This window comes from Taudactylus pleione, unplaced genomic scaffold (genome assembly GCF_031769625.1).
Source record: "Taudactylus pleione unplaced genomic scaffold, aTauple2 ptg000064l, whole genome shotgun sequence".
In the NCBI taxonomy this organism is placed as follows: Eukaryota; Metazoa; Chordata; class Amphibia; order Anura; family Myobatrachidae; genus Taudactylus; species Taudactylus pleione.
The window spans coordinates 9,176,810-9,195,158 of NW_028284466.1; the positions used below are offsets into that span (position 1 = coordinate 9,176,810).

General features: G+C 39.9%; 1 protein-coding gene across 2 annotated transcripts in view; it reads right to left on the minus strand.

Moving 5' to 3' along the window:
* Nucleotides 1-5,442, minus strand: part of FGF13 (fibroblast growth factor 13) — a 421,117-nt gene extending 415,675 nt beyond the window's left edge. For both annotated transcript variants that reach the window (XM_088465791.1, XM_088465786.1), the window contains exon 1: nt 5,230-5,442. The gene's annotated coding sequence lies outside the window, so the exon portion shown is untranslated. The remainder of the gene's footprint in view (nt 1-5,229) is intronic.
* Nucleotides 5,443-18,349: the final 12,907 nt, after the last annotated feature.

The window sequence follows — 18,349 nt, forward strand, 5'->3', positions numbered from 1 at the left end:
ATTCCCAATGGTCGGGAATTTGCACATGCATCAGACCCATTCGTGCACATGTGCAGTACGATGTTGGATGGAGTTCGGCAGCAGACTGTCAGTGATTCACAATCTGCTGCCATTCCGGGGCAGAGAGGTGACAGCGACGGCCTCCGTTTCCCAGATGACCCCATGCTGCGTCCTTGGACGCAGCTCGGATCAGTAATGTATGGAGGAGACGTGATGCCTCCAGCTGCCTTGCCATATTACAGCTATCACAGCTGCTACCATGTTAGAAGTTGCAATAGCTCCTGTGTCCTCTGCAGAATCAACCCCTTAGTTTTGCTTGTGGGGACAAAACAAGGTACAATTTTCTGTTTAGCCTATGCTCAGCCAGGGATTGTCAGAATCTCCCAGCTTCATTCAGTGGGGTCAGAGGGATTGTAAACTGAATTCTATTTCTGGTTAGTGCTAAATACAAATAACACAATTTTTTTCACTCATTGTCATATAATACACTGCCCGGCTAACCTGGACTTCTCTCTTTATAAATAGAAATGAATAAAGCACCAACGGAAAACAAACTTTCAAAGATTATTGTAGAAATTCTGTACATTGCATATATATGATTTTTTACTAGTCCTCAAACACAAGTTTAAACAAACACCCTCTACCTTGTTGCCTGCAGTCTAATTTTGGTACTCATGCTCTGAGAGATAGGATGACTATCGTAAGGTCATAGGGAGCCAGACTCAGTGCCTCTCAGCCAGTGTGTGTACTCAGTGTCTGATTTATCTATATTGCTATTAAAATATAAATAATAATTAAAGTCTATATTGCTATTAATAATATGAATAATAAAAAAACAGAAATAGTTTATATATTATTTGGCATTATAGCTTTCCTATGTGTTTTTCAGCTATGTTTTTATATGATTCATTGCTTATTTTCATTCCTTTTTTAAAATGTAAATAAGCTGACCTCTGGATAAGATTATAATCAATGCAGAGAGCGCAGATTTCCTTCTGCAAGACAAATAATCACAGAGCAAAGAATTAGGATACAGCTAAGTACTAAGAAAATAAATACTATTGCAAATCAGATATTTGCGGGATAAAAAAGGGCTGACATGGATAAAGCAAGATGCAAAGAAATACTTTGTTCATCTACTATAAAGAAAATCTCAGAAGAAATCTAATATCTCAGGCTGACTTAGTGTACCAATAAAAAGTATGGACATAAAAGAAGACAGCTATAGACAATGTACCACATGCTTAATCTATCTTTGTATTTTAAAACTATTAAAATGTTTTATACAGTACAGTATACTGTATACTTGAAGCATCAAGGCGAGAACAAACAGATCTATTTTTCTAATGTAGCTTTTTTAATAGACTTTGCTTTGAAAAGTTTGGCACAGACTGTATAAATGAAAACAGTAATCTGATTGGTTGTTACATATTACAACAAAGGGCTACTTGCGAGTCTACAGTTGATGTGAAACTACAAATATCAGCAGCCTGGACTTCCAAAGCTCTGTTGTAGTAAACTTATAGTATGTTTCCAAAATTTTTAGGTGGAAAATAAGCTATGATCTTGCTAATCTACTTTTTACATTAAGTTAACTGTGGCAAATTTAGTAAATGTTTATTATTATTTTTTTATATAGTGGTGTAATATGTTGATAGCAGCCATATATCATGGAATGTATGTGATAATACAGTATGTAGCTAGGTAACATTCGTTAAGTGATTCTTTTATTGTAGTTTCCCTTTAAAAATCAAACAGTCAGTTTTAGGGACTCAACAGGGAACATATGTTCATCCCTCGTATATGGGAGAAAGATTCAGGGGCACATATATCAAAATGTCCTAGATCACTCAATTTTGGTACTTTCTAACGGTTAACTTGCCGCTTTGACAGGCCAGTCTCCAATCCTGCGCATTTGTAAAGCAGTTCTACTAATGTTAACAAAAGTTTGATTTAAAAAAATGCTTTATACCAAGATGGTTTTGTTCTGTTATCACCATCTAGAATTAGCGATAACAGAACAGTTATCATGGCAGTACAAGTACCAACGCAATATGATACTTGGGCAATATCAAATAGGCTTCTCCATGCGAAACCATAACCTAGAACAGGCACAGTTTTTGTCAGTAATAATAATGATATAATAGGATTGTTGCTGGCGGTACCCTCCTTTATACAGTATATTGGCTAAAGCCCTATCACAGTTATTATCTTCTATCTATCTCTAGCTATGAAAAGGATACACAACTGGTAATGGTTGACACTCTATATAGACTAAAGAAAAGATCATCATTCATTGAATATTGTTGTGAAAGAAGCAACCGTGAAGAACTGGTCATAATTGTTAAGAACAGGAAATGAAAACAAATAGGAACATATATGTTACAAAACCAATTATAATAAATTATAATAAAAAAATAACAGCATACGTAAATCAGGGGACAGCAATAGACAACAATAGTAAATCTGGTGGCTTAGGGAATTGTCCGATTGCCAAAATAGGGTCAGTAAGTATTATTTCCCCGATAATTGTGTAATACTTCATGGCAGTTTTATTCCCCTGCCTTTGGATGAACTGGGATTATTTGTGAATGGAAAGTTCTACTCGACGGACATATGTCTTTTTCAACCTTAACAACTACAATACTGTATGTGATAGCTCTAAGATTTCATGACTTTACAATTAAAAGGCTATCTAAGATGAGGCCTTCAAGTGTCACAATCTGTTACCTCTCAACTTGGCAGAGAGAAACCATAAAACCAATGTGCTTTACATTACGAAAGCTTTAAAGCCTGACTGGTTGTAAGAACATCTTTTTTACTTGGCTGGAAATCATTCAGGAGTTGCTTGCACACACTGCCATATTTGTGTACTGGTCATTCTACTTCATGTCACTGACTAAGCAACAGTCTAGTCTACAGAATTTGTGTTTTACATCTATTATGTTTACATTGCGTTAGTGTTATGTAGATGATCATCAAACGCAATTCTGTTGTCATGGAAATTTTCTTTTTCTCACGGTACCCAGTTTAGTATTGCTCATTTGCAGAAAAGCTATTAAAGGATATTATATAAAGCAGAACTCTGCATAAAATACTTTCATATCACTTTACCATGATATATCCTTAAAATTATTATTCATTTTGCCATAATTTAAAACAGAATATTCTCAATATTACTCTCAGTACTATTGGTTGCTATGGGCAACATCTCCACTTCTAAAAACCCGCACTTTAGTAAATATACCTCTTACTCTCAAAAAGAACATTATGTCCCCTTCCTCCTCGAATTCCCCCAAAAAATGTCCTGTGGGTCCAGTGGCAGGATATGTGTCAGGAGTTTATAAGAAAGTTAATTATGTTACATAAAACTGCAACTGGGGAAGTTTTTATTCCTATGTACTGTACACCAGACTTCCTGGTTTGAAACCTATTAATAGAAACCACACTGATAGTTTTTTTTAAGCTTGAAAATGTCTAATTACAGTACAACAGTTTGCTATACGCTACCTAAAAAAAGTAAACACTGTGTGTTATAATATCTTAATTTCTATCAAAATATGAAAAGTTTTACATGTATTTGCAAATTTTATCCCATGCCCTTACATAACAGATTAATTTAGTTTATGTTGCTCTTAAACTGTTATTGTATGTGAATTCTACCAATACTTTTTTAATAATTTACTCTTAGGGTGGGTACACGCTTGCCCGGTATAGAGCCGATTTGGGCAAATCGGGCATATCATGCAGTGTGTATGCCTGACTGCGTGTTCTCACGGGTCGCATGTGATATCGTGTGAATGGCCGTGCTGCATGACCAATCACACGAGATTGCATGCAAAGATGTACATATTAATAAAGGATGGAACTGTTTCCTTTGGAGCGGGGTGAAGGGAAATCGCCCCCTGCATCGGCACGATTGCCGGGCGTACAAATGTGTAGCCGGCTTTACTATACAGTAGATCCACGTGCACTTTGGTATCTAGATCTTTACATTTCTGACATAAGCTAATGGTGTTGGATGAAGGACCTGTACAAAATCCATAGCAACAACACTGTAATAATCTAATCAGAAACAAACTAGTAAAAGTGTTTTTAGTCTTGTGACACATAAAACTAACACATGATCTGCTGAAAGTACCTGCAACTCATGCAGATCTATTTACAGTAATCATTTTGTGAGGGTGATGTTCAAGAACTATAATGTTACCTTGCAGAAAACTGGTTATAAACCAGGTCTGCACAGTAAACTACCAGTAAACAACAGGGGTTTCCCCCATGGCCTCAATATGACAGTAATGAAACAATGAATGTGCTGTTATGGGCTTACAGTGCATTTGCACACGGGAGACTGCTAGAATCTTAAAGTCTGTTTTTCTTTAATTAATAAACTTATGGTTAACACTGTACAAAAGTTACAACTAATACAGTTTCTCTGTGAATATGATTCCAGTAAAAAAAAACCCTTTTTCTTTTCTGATCAAAACAGTAACACATTCAAAAACAAATATCTTCACTTCATTTAAATGTTTCTCCAAAATGTTTCTTTTTAGCAGAACGCAGAAGGGATAACAGAGAACACCGCAACACATGGATCTATTCCATAAATCTCTAAGAAAAGAACACAGCAGAAATTACCTATTCTTCAGCAGAAATGTAACACGGTGTAAAACAAATAGCTTTGTAGGCTTTTTTCATAATTTTAGTTTTTATCTGAAAACTTATGGTCAAAACCTTCCATAAATATGATTCTATAACACTCTACAAAAGTTATAACTAATACAGTTTCTCTGTGAATGATTCCAGTAAAAAAAAAAAATTTTTTCTGATCAAAACAGTAACAGATTCAAAAACAAATATCTTCACTTCATTTAAATGTTTCTCCAAAATGTTTCTTGTTAGCAGAACGCAGAAGGAATAACAGAGAACACCGTAACACACGGATCTATTCCATAAATCTCTTGGAAAAGAACACAGCAGATAATACCTATTCTTCAGCAAAAATGTAACACAGTGTAAAACAAATAGCTTTGTAGGCTTTTTTCATAATTTCATTTTTTATCTGAAAACATATGGCCAAAATCTTCCATAAATATGATTCTATGTATTACATTTCCTGTGTTAATCCTTTCTTTTTATTTTTTACTCTTTTTTTTCTGTCAAGCAAAGTCTAGGGCGATGACAAGAAAAAGATTGTCAGACACCGCTGTATATTGTATATCTACCTACCTTTGCTTGGTTAGGATCGGTTAGTATTTCCAATACGAGTACACTGTGCAGCCAGTGGCTATTAACTGCATCACTTTAAAATTATTAAGAACCGTAGGTCCTGTTCGCCCCTTGGTACTGTAAGACCACTTGTTACAAAAATGTCCACAAAAAGTAAGTTAATCAAATATGGGATAGATGTCAAGAGCAATTACAGGGGTCATCAGCTCAATGCTGTTCCCACCAGAGTAATCTGAAAAGTGGCATGTCACAGGCTGTATATCGATTCTATTTTTAGGGAAACTGAATTCCTCTGACTGGTCTTTTTCTTTCCAAGTTGCTCTAACTAAGTGCACAAGACAGCTGTGGGCAGATCACCTTACAAGACTAAGTCTTCATTAGGTTAAGGAAACCTAGAAAAAAGATGGAAATTATTTTTACATGTAAAAATTCATATTTTTATTATTTATATTTAAGTAGTATGGCGTAATGTATGACACTCACATTTAAGCAGATTTACACTGTTGTAATTGTCCTTACTGTATATGTGTATCTGAAGTCCTAGGTGGGTATACTGATAAAGCAGAATGAGCGTAGCTCATGAAGGTAGATGATTGGACTGTGATACTTTGGCTTGTGTTCCACAGAAAGTCAGAAGTTATGGAGATCAGCCATTGGGTTTGGAATGAGTTAAGGAAGGTTGGGTCTCTATTGCTGCAAAGTAACTCTATACTTCTGGTGATGTAAGGTTTAATACATCAACATGAGCTGTATGTGGTTGTTTACTTGTATCCAACACGTGGCATCTGCAATATAAATAAATACAAGTTGCTGGGCTGGACAACTAAGGTCTATCTTTCAGGTGCTCTTGTGGGAACTGTCACCCGAGCATGGCATATGCACTTGCCCCCATTATCTGGCAGTCTGACCCTTGGATCTAACAGGCAGCTGCCTGTCACTGCTCAGTGTGGGAATTGATATAGATGTGGACTTGCTATGCTGTCCTGTGGTGTTGAATCTACAGCCATGGCCAAAAGTTTTGAGAATGACACTTTTGACAATGTTTGCTGCTTCAGTGTTTTTAGACCTTTTTGTCAGATGATACTATGGTATACTGAAGTAAAATTACAAGCATTTCATAAGTGTCAAAGGCTTTTATTGACAGTTACATTAAGTTTATGCAAAGAGTCAATATTTGCAGTGTTGAGCCTTCCTTTTCAAGACCTCTGCAATTTGCCCTGGTATGCTGTCAATCAACTTCTGGACCAAATACTGACTGATGGCCACCCATTCTTGCCTAATCAATGCTTGGAGTTTGTCAGAATTTGTGCATTTTTGTGTGTCCACCCGCCTCTTGAGGATGGACCACAAGTTCTCAATGGGATTACGGTCTGGGGAGTTTCCTGGCCATGGACCCAAAATTTAGATGTTTTGTTCCTTGAGCCACAGTTATCACTTTTGCCTTATGGCAAGGTGCTCCATCATGCTGGAAAAGCCATTGTTTGTCACCAAACTGTTCTTGGATGGTTGGGAGAAGTTGCTCTTGGAGGATGTTTTGGTACCATTCTTTATTCGTGGCTGTGTTCTTAGGCAAAATTGTGAGTGATCCCAATCCCTTGGCTGAGAAGCAACCCTACAAATGAATGGCCTCAGGATGCTTTACTGTTGGTGTGACACAGAACGAAGACTTTTGGAGGATGGTCTCAGGACGCTTTACTGTTGGTATGACACAGGACAAAGACTTTTGGAGGATGGCCTGGTGTCAAGAAGGGCAGCAAAGAAGCCACTTATCTCCCACTTCAAATGCACAAATGCCCACCTTTCTATTTTTTTCAACTCAAATGGCAAACCTACCACCATGATTCCTTTACTGCACATTCTCCAGCCTAGGCACAACGAAGTGCAGCAACTTGATGTGGCATCGATTCCACAAGTAGACGGAAGAGATGTTGGCCTATGCCATCTGGAAAGCTTTACACAGCTCCCTGTTTGTTGGTGCAGGATTTGGGGAGCAAATGGACTTCTCCGCCACATCCCTTAAATGCTTGGTTGGGTTCATGTCGGGTGAACATGGTGGCCACACCATTTGTGTGAACTCTCCAGAATGCTCCTCAAACCAATTCTGGACAACTTGGAACTGACAACATGGTGCATGATCCTGCATCGTTGTGGGGGTACATGCCGCCCATGAAGGGCTGCAAATGGTCATCAAGCAATGCAATGTAGAGGTTACCGGTCAATGACGTGTTCAGTTGGACCAGCAGACCCAACCCATGCCATGTGAACACACCGCACACCATTATAGAACCACCACCAGCCTGCCCGGTGGCTTGTTGACAACTGGGGTCCATGGCCTCATGGGGTCTGCGCCACATCCGTACCCTACCATCAGCATGAAACAACTGGAACTATGACTAATCGGACAATGCCAAATGTTACCAGTCCTCCAGGGTCCAAGGAGCATTCTGGTGGGTCTTCTGCTCCCATATCCCATGACAACTAAAGAATGCTGCTCTGACCTGCTGGATGTGTGTTTGGTACCTCCTGCATTGTATGTGGATGTGATTTGAACCATTGTCTCTTGTCTGTTATCACGGACAATTCTGGTCAGACGCCGCTGGTCACGATCATTAAGCATCTGTGGTCAGCCACTGTGTTGTCCATGGTGGGTGGGAATGCCTTCCATGAGGCATTCTCGGCACACACGTGAGACCGTAGATTGAGGAATGTTGAATGTTCGCAAAAATTTGTAAATCGAATGTCCCATCTGTCGGGCACCCACTATCATGTCCCGTTTTGACTCAGATAATTCACATCGCCTTGCCATGAGCAGTCTAGCTGGTGTTCAAACTGACTCACGAGTTGTCAGATTACAGCTGATGCAGGTCTGGACATTTCCAAGATGTCACAGTATGGTGACACCACCTACCATACCCTTACCTTTACATACTACTATCCCATTACTTTTGGGACTAGAGTGTACTGAATATGTGCTAATCCATTAACCACAGTATCCAGATGGAAGGTAAACAGTAACTAGGTAGATAGTCAACAGATAGACTATGTCGACAGGGTCAAAAGGTCATCAGGTTAAAAGGTCCACAGGTAAATGGTTGACAGGGTCAAAAGATTGATCGGTCCAAAGGTCAACAGGTCAAATTGTCAACATTTAAATAATCGACAGTGTCAAAAAGTCGACATGCAAATGGTTGACACAGAAAAGGTTGACACATGGTTTTCATTATTTTTCGGGTTAAAGTTAGGTTTACACTTATAGTTAGGCAATAGGCGAAAAGCTAGGGTTAGGCTGCGGAAGTGGGCGGTTAGGGTTAGGCACTAGGGGAAGGGTTAGGGTTAGGCACCAGAAGGAGGGTTAGGGTTAGACACTAGGGAGAGGTTTAGGGTTAGGATTAGAGTTAAAATAAAAAAAACAAATATGTCGACCTTTTCTGTGTCGACCATTTGCATGTTAACTCTTCACCCTCCAAACCTAAGTCCATGTCGACCATTTAATTGTTGACCTTTTGACCCTGATGACCTTTTAACCCTATCATTCTAAGTCTATGTCGACCATTTACCCATCAACCTTCTGACCCTGTCGACCATTCACTTTCTACCTTCTGGTGTCTATCTATTGATTGTCTATCTGTCAATCCACACCCATTAACCACATGCGTTCATGTGCTCACCCATCTACACCAAACGCATGCATGCCCAGCCACATCAACTGCAAAAAATGCTCACCATCAATCCCAGCCACCAGAGATATAAAAATGAAGTCACTCTAATTGCTCTTTGGGGCATAAGAGGAGGTCATTGAGTTCAAAGAGTTCAGAGATCAGAGTTCAATGTGTCAAGTTCAGCATTAAGCAGAGTTGTACTTGGTAAAGCAGATGAGCAGGGATGGAGAAATGTTCTGAGGTCTGTGAGAATTGAGAGTATATAGTGAAGTGCCAAGACAGTGGGATAGGAACATGCAATATCAATATGTAAATTGATAGGCAGAGTGTCAAGTTAGACCAGGTGTGAACCCCAATAGTTTAGCGTGCAGCTTATCCTAACAAGTGTGAGAATAGTATTCTGAAGCACGGTTACTGTACATGTAAAGTGTCCTTATTAGTCGGGTATGGAAATCCCAGTTACCATATTATACAGGACCATCTGGTAAAGAGAGAGACATTATAGAGAGGAGTTCTGCAAGTGGAGTTATGTGGAGGAGCTTGGTTACAGGAGGATACAAGTGAAGTAGAGAGAGAGTCCCAACATGAGCAAGTGTTAACTCTTTAACAAAGTGAAGTTGCTCTCACCCGATAAATCTGATAATGGGTGCGATGATGAAGGGTGATTTGACTGCAATGTAAAGATGTTAAAATATTTCTGTTGCAAGGTTTTATTAGATGTGAAAGACAAAAGACTATGGGGGGCATTCAATTATGAGGTCGGACTTTTCGCCATCATCCCTGCTTTTTCTGGGATAAAGTATCAGGTACGTGCCCGCTTTATTCCAGTATTCAGTTAGGATCCGGCAAAAACAGGACCCGGCGGAAAGGTAACCATTCAATTTTCGGAAAATCTTCCTGTCACCCCCTTAAAGATGTCCTGACATGGGGGATCACTATGGGTACCCCCGATTTGGGCTGCTGAAGGTAGTCGGCGTTTTTAATAGCCACGGCAGGTGCATAAATGCGGCTTTAGAAGAAGGGGTGAAGAATAGCACTTAGCCTTTTTTTTTAAATAACTAGTCCCATCAAATTTGGGGTACATGAAAAAGGGTGCAAGCATATTTTTAAGCCCCTAAAGTCATTTTTTAAAATTCTTCAAAAATCCACCTGCTGCATTCTAGAAAACACCTGCCGCATACTTGGGGACCCCCCAAAATTAAAGTACCCCCAAAATGAAAGTACATAAGAACATTTTTTGGGGTGTCCTGATGATTTTTTTTTTAATTTTTTGACACAGATTACTTTTAAGGAACATTAAAAGACTGCAGGCTATTTTTTTTTATTCTACACCCCTAAACCCCAATTCTGCATTGTTTTTTGCCATGTATTACATGGTGAAAACTTATCCCCGTTTTTTAACAAAGGCTTTTCGCACCTGAAACAGGCGACAATGAAGTCATCCGATAACAGCAGCCTAATTGAATACGGCCCTATGTGTAGAGTCTGTAAATTAATAAATATACATACTCTATTTCTTCCATTATTTCCATCAACTATGTCTGTGCACCAGACCACCTGCCAAACCTATGTTCCATCTTTTGTCACACCTGCATGCACAGGGACCTTGGTTTGACCATATTGACCCATATACCATGGGATGGAAAAGCGAGACTGATCACATCACATAGTCATGCAAACTGGATTACACAGAAATATTTAACCCCAGGAAAATGATAATAACCAGGCATGTGAAGAGAGCCCTATGTCAGAACATTAAAGCATTTTGTCAAAGACCAAGAAGGAAATCAGAGATGATATAATCTAGTATAGAGTTAATTAGATGTATGTTCTGTATTTATAGACACATTGTATTCTGAAAGAGTATTGTCAACATGTTTTCTTATTCTGCATCTACAACTGCGTAGTACTATACTATACACTTTTATTTGTATAGATACCACCAAAGTATCATGTCTTTCTATTAAGATACAGATGTGTCCTGCTACATCTTTGCTATGTACGCATCAAATCATGCCATGCATGGCACAAGGCGTGCGCCTGCGAGCGTATACACGCACTGCGCTCGCTCCCGAGCCGCCATAGGAATGCATGGTGCGATTGCAGTGCACGCCATAGTATAGCGTAGCATATGCTGCTGCGGGTAATCGCATGGTGCGATGCGTGCGCACATTTGTAGCATAATCGTCAATGATGTAGCAGGATACATGTGTAGGTACTCCTCACCCATGAAGGCTTTAAAAGGAAGATGGAGTTATATTTAAGGCACCAAAAGTCCTAGCCAGAAGATATCTGGTTTATAATTTCGGATATTATTGATGTCACAATATGAATATTCATGGTATGTTACTATTGGAGCTGTTTTGATTATATATTTAATTTATTAATAATATATAACATTTTTTATTGAAAACATTTGTGGGTTTTGAATTTGAATAGCAGATGGGCAGTCACCTGGTGCATCCAGCGCAGTGATACAGCCATTTGTGTCAGTTTTGCCAAAAGTTTTGTGCCTACTATTGACATAACCGCAACTCCCATTATTATTCTCCCCATCCTGCCCACTTCGCTAGGAGATCCACACACTCTTCCCTGGAAGAGTGTGTCTTCGCTAGGAGATCCACACACTCTTCCCTGGAAGAGTGTGTGGATCTCCTAGCGAAGTGGGCAGGATGGGGAGAATAATAATGGGGTCCTGGGGACTAATCGAAAAATTGGGAGTCTCCTGGACTTTTAGGTATGTATGCTCCATTTTTGCAGCAATATGCACTGCTGAATTTAAAAGACTGTTGCATATGCACAAACAACAGTGCAGTGTAGACTGATGTGGGCAAAGGCCCTGATTCAGAGGCGCACGCTATTTGCGTGTGCTCGCTCTGAATCAGGGCGTCCCTAATTTTTTTTGACCGGCCTCCAGGCCGCTCGCACAGCGGTGGGTGACCACCCACAGCGTATGCATGTGGCCTGGAGATGGTCGCGATTATCATGACCATCGGGCTTGCGAGGAGACCCTGAGTGGGCTACCTGCAGGAAGTTCACTACTGACATCAACGCCTCAGTTTCTGCAGCCACCCCCCCCTCCCCGCCTACAAAACGGGGCGAACCGTCGATCAACATCGACAGCTGCCCCGTCTTGTAGCGAGCCCCGGAGCGAGTGATTTCTCACTCGCTCTGGGGCTCGCACACTCCACGCATGCACAATGGCCCACCATCGACCCGCTTGTGAGCGCTATGCAATCGCGAGCGGGTCTAAATCAGGCCCAAAGTCCACTAGATAGCCAGTCAGAGATCACAGGACTTAAATTGCAATAGTTAGGAGCAGTGTGACAGTTAATGTCAGGATACCCCAGGCTCTTAAAAATTAATATAGGCAGGAGTTATTTCTGTGGTGACAGGGAAGGGGGAGATGTATGAAATCCTGGAGCTATAAAATGGAGACATTGTCCATAGCACCCAATCATTTTATAGACTGTGATAGATAAATGAAAGCTAGAAGCTGATTGGATGATATGGGCAACTTTTCCACTTTTTCTCTCTCTCAGGTTTGATACATCTCCCCCAAGCAGCTGTATCCAAGGAGGCTGTTGGATCATTAAGAATGTGCAAAGTAGGCCAAGATTTAGGTTAATGAGAGCATTGGGTCATGGGTCATGTTGCTCCTACCCTCCAACATGACCCATTCCATTAGGTACAAAATTCTCTGCTCCTGGACTTCCTTCTTAATGTATGATTGCAGTCACCTGTGTTGAGCTAGATAATTGATGAGATAGTTGTTTCCTATTGGAGTGGGTCATGTTGGAGGGTCTGCTTGCTTCTTCTGGTATCCTTCTCGATGTTCCTTCAGTGTCAATCAATCTCTGAATTTTATGGGGGTTTTTTAGGATCCCCAGGCAACATTTATTCCCCATAATAATCGGTGTAAAAGTCCACCAAACTGGGAACAATACATGCAACAAATTTAGCAACATAAAAAAATAGCTTTAGCTTATTTTTTATATACTACTGTAGGTGCCTCATTTATATTTGGTAGTCCAGTGGTTCTCAAACTCGGTCCTTAGGACCCCACACAGTGCACATTTTGCAGGTCACCTAACTGGTGCACAGGTGTATTCATACTCACTGACACATTGTAAAAGATCCACAGGTGGAGCTAATTATTTCACTTGTGATTCTGTGATGAAACATGGAAAACATGCACTGTTAGGGGTCCTGAGAACATTTTGTACCGGGTGGAATGGGTCATGTTGGAGGGTAGGCTCTCAGACATAGAATTATTACTCCTCCAAAGATCACCACCATGTTCCTTTACTAATTTAATACAAATAGTCAATTACTAGCAAAGTGGCATATTCATTTTCTATGTGGCACTACAAGTCTCAGCCATTAACTGCTTGGTGCTCGCTGAAGCCGGCAGAACTACAAATGTCAGTAATGTGTTGTAACAAATGGCAATCAATATTCTATCAAATGTTAGTATTTTTTTTGTAGCTACAGCAGTATTTTAATTAAAAACACAGGAGGTGATTTAGTAGTGGATGGAATTGCAAAGCTATACACAATCAGCTTAGCAATTCCGTCCTTGCAAACATGCAAATGCAGAAAGAGATGTCTGACACCCCCTGCTGCATTTGCGATCCCAGCACTGTGACCAAGGTCGCAGGCTAGGATAATCATTGCGATCATCGGTCGCAATGGTAGACGGCGCCGGGATGCCGGCCAGCTGAATAAGCTGCAGTTTACACAGGCTGGCCGACTTGCAAGGCCAGGAAACTGCCTCCATGGACGCAGCCCCAGGCAGAGGCATAGCAGGGGCTGCATGCGATCACGCAGGACCCATTCTGTACATGAGCAGAACAGGTCTTGCGCACGCGCAGATTCCTGATAATCGGGTATCTGTGTTCAACATTGCACTAGCTATGCTTAATTAGCCCTACAGCCCTTATGACTAACTACATGTACTCAACTTAGGTAACGAAGGGCATCTACTTTAGAGTAGCTTGTGCCTAGCCATAGATGGGCTTTAAGGGAAAGGAAAATACAAATTATACAGATGGAGAACATTTAAATGAAACAAATAGTATCAAAAAAGATTCAGTCGTGCACAGTTTTTGTCTACCCACCCACCCCACACTACCATTGAAATACATAGGAGTGGGCAGGGTTATTGCAGCATTTACTGAAATGATCATCTCATCACTGCATTTGTCTTGTTTTATATATGTTCTATTTGCCGATATGGATTTTTAAGGTGAACTTTTGTGTATTATTATTATATATTATTATGTTACTCACTGCAAGGATCACAGACACCAAAACCCAAGCATTAAACAAGCTCAGCTTTAAATAAATATTACAGTGAACAAGTCATAATATGATTCAAACAGCTGCTTAACTGTGTCTTAAATGTGCTATTGCACCTGCTCACAATTAAGATCGTCATTATGTTACTGCAAAGAGATGCAGCTATTGGAGAGAAGATCATGTGCGATAAACGCCTGCTTCTTTCTGAAAACTGCTAGCAGTGAAAAATCCTGTTGAGCTGGTTCACTGGTAGATGATAATGCACTGGTAGAGATCAGAAGTGCATCTGCATCTGCCTGCGCATCATTTCAGGTTCAGTAGAGAGAGAGCAAGTACGTCATTCCTATTATCCAGTTGAATGCTATCGTACAGCATCTCTTAGGCCTTCATCACATACAGCATTCAGCAGCAGCCTGTATACAAATCAAACAGCATGAGACACAGACCTTACATGATAAGGGTGGTGCTCACCGGAGGCCTAACCTCATAATCTCCAAAGTGTGTGGCCTGAGAAAGGAAAAAAAGAAAAATAGAAACAATAAAGAAAGCAGGACCCTATATGAACCATCATATATCTGCCAAGTAGAGTAGCAGACAAGCTGCAGTATACTGGAGGGAAATGTATGACATTGAACACATCACTTGTCATTCTAAACAGATGTGACTAGTGCAAAGATTGGTGCCCACCTGTGACAAATAGATTTATTTTCTTACCAGAACTGAATATATGGTCCAGTAAACCTCACTGTTGCCCACTTTATCGACTGACCATTTTTCTTTCTTTATACTAATTAATTGCAGTATATTTGTGTAGTAAATGTTCTATTCATTTGCAGGTCTTTGCCCTTTTACAACTATGGACCGTATTCAATTTGAAGCGAAAAGCCGTTTTTTCGCATGTTTCTTTTTTGCGATATTTTCGCCTTTTATTTTTACTCCATATTCAATTCCATTCCGTTTTCGCCTATGCGAAAATTCAAGCTACTGAAATAGGCAAGACTTGTTCTCCACAGAATGCAGGTGAAAAAAAGTGTCAAATCTATATTTTGGGGTGCAGATGTTGGGAAAAAACTCAAAACCGTTGGTACACCCCCCAATGGACAATTCACCCCCAAAAAATAAATAACAAATTCCAGGAACACCCCAAAAAATGCCTTTGAAATTTGTGGCGAAAATGACAAAAGTGGGGGGACAACTTCAAAAACTAGCGAAATAAGCTTCTGGGGGTGCTCTAAGAAGGGGCCAAGTGTTTTTGGGATTGCAGGTGCTTGTATGACTGAGGAATTTCACTTTTCTAAAACTTCACTTTAGAGACACTAAAACATGCTAGCACCCATTTTCATGTACACCTAATTTGACATGACTACTTATTTTCAACAAAAAATACTGCTTAATGCCATTCTTCACCACTTTTGCAAGGACGCTAATAACAAGGATTTTAAACAACTTCAGTACCCCAATTAGTTTTATTAGGGCTATTGGAACACTTCTACATTGATTCCCAATGTTAGAGCATCTTTTTGGGTGGTTCAGCCTGATTTCCCCAAGTCTGACAGTATTTTCCGTCTGTTCTGCATTCCTCGCTTGCCATTTTCGCCTGTTTTGGAATTGAATATGGAGCGCCAAAAACACGCGATGTAGGCAAAAAATTGGCCAGGCGGAACTTTTTTGCAGATGCAAAACTAATTGAATACGGCCCTATAATGGAGAAATCTTTCTGAAGTGAGTTTTATTGTAACCCTTTGCTTTGAGCAGTCTGTGGATAATTGTTTTATCAAGCATTGGTTGAGTTTACAGCCCCCTTACTTCCAACGTGTACATTGGTAGGAGTCCCCCCTCCCACACACACCTCCCCTCTTAGCACTCCTTTCATCAGGTCTCAGTGTAGTGGTGACTCAGTATTATATGAAAAACAGCATGTAAGATAACCCCCTATGTGAATGTTTCCAACCCCAAGCTCCTGATAGGCATTAATAGCAGGCAAGTTCCTGTTATAATAAAGGAAAAGCGCGTGTCCTTTTTTAAATAGACTTATTTGTGTTAGGGTCAGGAATTTTTTTTTTCCTTTGGTGTATGTGCGTGCATGTGTATTGGGCTCCAGTCTACATTTTGATTTCTAAAGGTGCGTACACACATAACGAGTTTTTGAACGATTTAACTATAACGACGTTGTTATCGTTAAATCGTTTGTAAAATCATTCATCTTTTTAAGCTGAACGATAATCGTTCATGAGCATTCACGTTTGTAGTTTGCAGTTCATTGTCCATTCTGATTGTCCAACAAACGATTTTCGTTCAGAAAATCATTCATGTTGTGCAGAATGAACACTAAACAATGAACGATTTCCATTCACTGTATGCACGATTAAAAAATCGTTCATCGGTTTTGAAAATCGTTCATTATTTTAGTAACCAACGATTTTTAGTGAACGATTTTCGTTCACTTTTTCAAGGGAAAATCTGAACGAAAATCGTTCACTAAAATCGTTGGTTACTAACATCGTTGTGTGTGTATGCAGCTTAAACTCCTTTTATTTTGGAAGTTCTGTCTAACAGGTTCAGTAGGGGCGTGGTACAAAAGGTCGACAGTCAGCATTTCAACATAGCATTAACCATAGCCTTAACTGTATCCTAACCGTAAGGTTGACTTACCATGTCGACATTCTGAATGTCGACATAATGACTGCATATCAATAGGTAGCTATGGGATCATACTCACTTTCCCCTATCCAAAATTCAGCTCAGTTGGAGTAGTGGATGAGGCCGGGGCTTAATCACCAACCTCAGGCCAGAGCCTAGGTACATTGGGGTTGATGTATCAAGCAGTGAAAAGAGTGAAGTGAACCAGTGGAGAAGTTGCCCAAAGCAACCAATTAGCTTTGAAGTAGCATTTATCAAGTACAGTCTATAAAATAATAGGTAGGAGCTGGTTGGTTGCTATGGGCAACTTCTCCACTGGACCACTTCTCCATGTTTTTCACTGCTTGATACATAAACCCCTATGTTTGTGCCCCCTAAAAGCCCCACTAAATTACCACTACTGTGACATCTATAGGAGGGAGGGATCTACAGCACTGACCAAAATGACAACAGCACCTGATAGGATGTGTGCAGTTGCCATCCAATCATGAGTGGTCTTATATTTCCACCAATGCCTGAACTCTGTTCACTTTACAGAAGTTGCAGAGGTCCACAGTCATTGTAAGTATGCATCAAGCAAACAGTAAAGCCACCCCCCTATTGTGGAGGAAAGAGGACTCTAAAAAAGCACATTCTGAAGGAAGTCACTTTCCTCCTGCACCTTAACAGAAAACAAATGTTACGTTCTTTGAAATATAGATTTAATGCAGAATTACACTGAGATTTCACAAAAAGAAATGTATTGTTTTTTTTTGTGCCAAGATTATATCTACACGACGCACTTACATTCCCTACAGAGCCTTTGTTGTAGTATTTGTCATTTTGTCCAGTTCTCACCCTTCAACACACAGCTGTCATTTTTGTTCATGTGTGATAATCCTGAGTGCTAACAGCTTTAAGGGTGTGTAGCCTCATGGCAGGGCAGAGGCATGTGTCATTGATGCCAGATTAGAAAACTGGGTAATGACAGAGCACAGGCACAGCAGTGACATACACACCCCTTAACTTTGCCCATAGTTTGTACTTTTTGTGAAATTATAACATGTTTCATATTCACTACTCCATAATACTTAAACAATATATATTTCTGCTATAGTGCCTTGAATGCTAGGTACATGGATATTGTTCTTGTATAAAAGTAGAAACATAAATTGCAAGCTACATTGGGGCTCTGTTTTGTAAATCACTAAAGTCTTTTCAATTTAAATCAAAAATAAATTCAGTAAAATGAGTTTTAAAAAACCCCACAATGATTCATTATCTACCATTACTCCACAACTACGATATATCAGCCAGTGCTTACTCCCGATGCTTCAAATGTTATTATATAGCACATGTTATCATACCCTTTACTATCAAAGTTATATCTTTTATCTCATGTAATTAATCTGCGTCTCTGCTGGAATTTAAATTCAGTTTGAATGGAGATGAACTCGTTTAACAGCCTGCGCTATACAAATCTCTTTAATCACAGCATCTGTAAATAATACAAGTTCAAAGTATCTTCTGGTGTAAAAAGC